Raw genomic sequence first — 4,591 nt, 5'->3', positions numbered from 1 at the left:
GAGATCCTCTTTGAAAGCCGTTCTAGTGGTAGACTAGGCAGGCAGTCAGACGAAAAGTGTTGTACGCACCTAATAAGTTCAGCGTCCAACATAAAGTTAGGAGGAAGCGAACCCCCTACCACAGAAAACCAGTTGCTGTACGTAGGTGGTGTGCTTTCACACTTGCAACTGGGCTCATTACAGGGCAATCAGCACCGTAATTAATAAGCATGGCAACACAACAAAAATAATTAATAAATATTTATTACAAGTATGTCAAAATAAATACTCAATTTAGTATGATGAACAGATGTGGCGCTGTATTTAAACTTCTGAACACTGCTCTGACATAACTTTGCGAACAATGTCTGACTAAGCTAATAGTTGTTCAGTCTGGACTGCTGTAGACAGGCCGGCCGCTGTGGAAGAGCGGTTCTAGGCGCTTCAGTCCGGAACCACGTTGCAGCTACGATCGCAGATTCGAATCCTGCCTCGGGCGTGGATCTGTCTGATGTCCTTAGGTTAGTTAGGTTTAAGTAGATCTAAGCCTAGGGGATTGATAACCTCAGATGCTAAGTCCCATAGTGCTTAGAGCCATTTGAACCATTTTTGCTGTAGACAGATAGTATAAGGTGTGAGCAAAAAGTTTCCGTTTGAGGGTGTTGCTACAGCGCATATGCAACGTAGCATGACTGCAATGCAGGTATACAACCATCGTTTGACAATGAAAGAAGGAAGGACGCGCGCGCTTCGATTCTGTCAGCGCAGAGCGTCGCCAACAGGTGTGTGCAAAAACAGTGTACGTGTCTCAATATGCTCTGGAATAGCGCGGCACGTGCGGAACGTGCGCGTCGCGCTGTGGTGTCGTGTGACGTCACACGTGCTGTACGCGTCTCAGTTTTCGCTTAGCCTTACCTGCCTCTGCTGGTAGGCGTCCTCATTTATCTAACATCTTTGTGTTCTCCCTCTTATTGTGTAAGAGTCAAGAACCCATTATTTTTATAATGATGTAGGAGCATAAATGAAAGATTGGTGTATAAAAAGACTGTAACAAAAGATTAACCAGATATCTGAATTTTATTCCTTTACTGGCTACTCTCGCCGGAAACTCCATTAACTTTTTTGAGAAAATGGCGTATGGACGGTTATCTGGGAACGGTAGATAGCAACATAAATTACAGAGATTCAGGATCCTGCAGCACCGTACGCCACATCCGTCAGAAGCCTCCTGAAGAGAAACTTCCCGCCGCCTGATAGCAGCCACGAGATTAATGCGCGGGCCGCGCGCGCTTTGTGACTGGGGTGCCCGGCCAGCTGGTCCTGCGGTGAGCAATGCCCGCGGCCGAGGTGGGGCGGCGCCGATACAGCGCGACAGATTGCGGTTATCTGCCTGACAGCCGGCGGACGGCCGCTCGCTCAGCATATGCGCGTCCGTGATTAACGACGGGGCGCGCGGCCCAGTAATACTCTCCGCTGGTGAGGCGCTACGGCGTCCGATGAAGGTTACAACGGCGACACATTTCTGTATTTCAATTACATTTTTGGAAAAAATATCAAATGTAGACTCGAGTTAGAAAGTCTTAAGGAGTACTGGCAGTCAGCAGTGCCGCAGTAGAGAGACAGCAAGTCGTTGTTACCCCAGTGTGTCATGCACCAGCGTCATCCGTTGGAACAGACGTGTTGTGTACATAGTTCCACGTAGTCAGCGCGTACACAACTTTCCCACTAGAGCGCGCCCCGCTAAGCACAACAGCGCAGGCGCAGCGCTCGTCCGTCTCCGCACGAGATGGCGCTGTCTTAGAGACGGACCAGATTCTGCTTCCGCCGATCCGCGTATTAATACGTAACGCAGCCAATGAGATTGCTGCTAACGTAGAACCTTTTCTCCTCGCGGATCACACTCGCGCAGTGATACCTGAACGCGCGAGGTATTATAACGAGTGTACAGACCTCCGATTAGTCAGTCTGAATTAGTCTGCATTTGTCTGCACCAGTCTGTACCAGTCTGCATTAGTCTGTACCAGTCTATAGTCAAGTTCAGTCTGCACCTAATAAGATTACCATATTCCTGTACTTAGCCATGAAGATAAATCAATAGACACTTTGTCAAGTATCAGAGATATGTGAGAATAAGATTAACGTACCAAGACCAAAGGAACTTCAGATTGTCAATTGTAAATAGCATCCAGGATCAAGTTAAGTAAGGTCTATGCTTTTTATTATTTTAATAAATGTGTGTGAAAACTAATCAAGTTCTGTTTAAAGTTGGCCACCGTCAATCTGTTACTCTAAGCGTGCAAGTGGCATTTCTATCGTCTAACCTAACGGCAGAAGATAAACACGCCACGATAAGACCACGAGACATATTGCTGACACTCGCCTACTTCGTTAGAGCGACAAGTCAACTAATCTGATGGTGTGTGTACCGAAGTTCTTACAGTACGCACACCACAAGATACCACGGTGGTTGTCATGGAAAGACCGAGTGGAGAAAATTACCTGCCGTACCATTGTTGCACCTCTGCCCATAACTCGTGCGGCTAGGTCTGTCTCTCTTACTCTACTGTGCTCTAGTATACATCATTGCTCGTACACCGGGATTCGAACTCGGACCCTGCGTTTCACAAGAGTGCATTGGCAGTTATGACTGCTCAGCACGTCTCAAGGACCGACTCCTAGGCTTCAGGTTATCCTGGACACCTAGCCTGTCTTTCCAAACAATGTATTCATTCCATAATGAGATTTTCACTCTGCAGCGGAGTGTGCGCTGATATGAAACTTCCTGGCAGATTAAAACTGTGTGCCGGACCGAGACTCGAACTCGGGACCTTTGCCTTTTGCGGGCAAGTGCTCTACCAACTGAGCTACCCAAGCATGACTCACGCCACGTCCTCGCAGCTTTACTTCTGCCAGTATCTCGCCTCCTCACAGTTTTAATCTGCCAGGAAGTTTCAATGTATTCCTTCCTTTTTGTAAGCGTTTAGTCCGTCTAGATATGGGCTCTACTGTACTCCAGTCTTCGCAGTTTTACGTTATTCAACTTTGCGGCCGGATGCCCTAAAGACGACACAAACTCTAGACACTTACCTGAGGATTGGAAGCCGTGCGCCACCCTCCCCCCCCCCCTCCACCCTACCTCACCCCCCCTCCCTCACCCCCCCCCCCCCCCGCCCCCGTCTGCAGATTACGTAAATATTGCTCTGTGTGTGATGGTATTTTAACTGTTTGTATACTCTGGAAAGTGGGTACCAGCCCAGCGTTTGCCAAAACGAGCATAGGAAGCCGGCTGGGCCGGCCATAGTGGCCGAGCGGTTCTAGGCGCTGCAGTCTAGAACCGTGCGACCGCTACGGTCGCAGCATCGAATCCTGCCTCTGGCATGGATGTGTGTGCTGTCCTTAGGTTAGTTAGGTTTAAGTAGTTCTAAGTTCTAGGGGACTGATGACCTCAGAAATTAAGTCCCATAGTGCTCAGAGCCATTTGAACCAAGCCGGCTGGAAGCCACAGTCAGGCTGGTCGGTGTACCAGCCGGCGGTTTTGTTTGCCTTCTTCGTTTCGATCTGTTTTAGTTTATTTTTCAGTGGTTATATACGGGTGTCACATATATTCCAAACTTCATCGCTGAGAACGTCACTCAGTTTCTTTATAGCAGGCTGTGGCCAGTCCTCTGACAGAACACGCTGAGCTACCGTCCCGGCTGTTGTTTCAACTGTAGTCCAGCTCGTCTTTCTGTCTCGCAAACCAGAGCGTTCGGCTATACCAGCGGGTGTCGAAAATATGTGATAAAAGCAGCATACACAAGGTCTGTCTAAAAGGAATAAGTTACAAGGAAAGTCAAGTAATGTACAATCCGTACACGGACCAAAAGGGAATAACAGGATCGTAAGACTACGATCGATGTACTGGTACTTGGATTGAAAAGGGCGAAGGCAGGGATGCAATCTTTCGCTCCTAAACACAGTATATACGAGGGCTGTACAGAAGCAGTAAGTTATAGGGAAAGATGTATAATCTCTACAAGAACCAAGAGAGAATAATAGGATTGGAAGACCAAGAATGATGTACTAGTACTCCGATAGAAAAGGGGGAAGGCAGGGATGCAATCTTTCGCCGCTATACACAGCGTGTGTGAGGACTGTACAGGAGGAGTAAGCTATAGGGAAAGATGACTAATGTAAAATCTCTACAAGAACTAAAAAGAAATAACAGTATTTGAAGACAAAGAACGATGTACTAGTACTAGGATTAAAAAGGGTGAAGGCAGGGATGCAATCTTTTGCCCATAAACATAGAATATTCGAGGGTTGTACGGAATGAGTATGATACAGGAAAACATGAACAATATCTACAAGAACCAAGACGGAATAATAGGATTGGAAAACCAAAAACGGTTACCAATATTCGGATTAAAAAGGGTGAAGGCAGGGATGCAATCTTTCGCCCCTAAACGCGTCATATACGAGGGCTATAAGAAGGAGTAACATATAGGAAAGACGAGTAATGTTTTGTATCCCGCCTGAAAGGCAAGTGGGTCTGCTTCTGAGATCTGCAACATAGACCAAATGAAGGAAGCGAGTAGGAGCAGGTGAGGTAAAGCACTTCGTTACTGCAAGT

At 47.3% G+C, this 4,591-nt stretch overlaps 1 non-coding gene across 1 annotated transcript; it reads right to left on the bottom strand.

Moving 5' to 3' along the window:
- Nucleotides 1-2,779: 2,779 nt before the first annotated feature.
- Trnal-caa (transfer RNA leucine (anticodon CAA)) lies at nt 2,780-2,854 on the bottom strand. The gene has a single exon. It is a non-coding gene; the product is annotated as a tRNA-Leu (tRNA).
- Between the last annotated feature and the right edge of the window lie 1,737 nt (nt 2,855-4,591).

Source organism: Schistocerca nitens, chromosome 2 (assembly GCF_023898315.1).
Source record: "Schistocerca nitens isolate TAMUIC-IGC-003100 chromosome 2, iqSchNite1.1, whole genome shotgun sequence".
Lineage (NCBI taxonomy): Eukaryota > Metazoa > Arthropoda > Insecta > Orthoptera > Acrididae > Schistocerca > Schistocerca nitens.
Note: the sequence above shows the minus strand (reverse complement) of the source record. Positions and strands in the feature narration are given on the sequence as shown.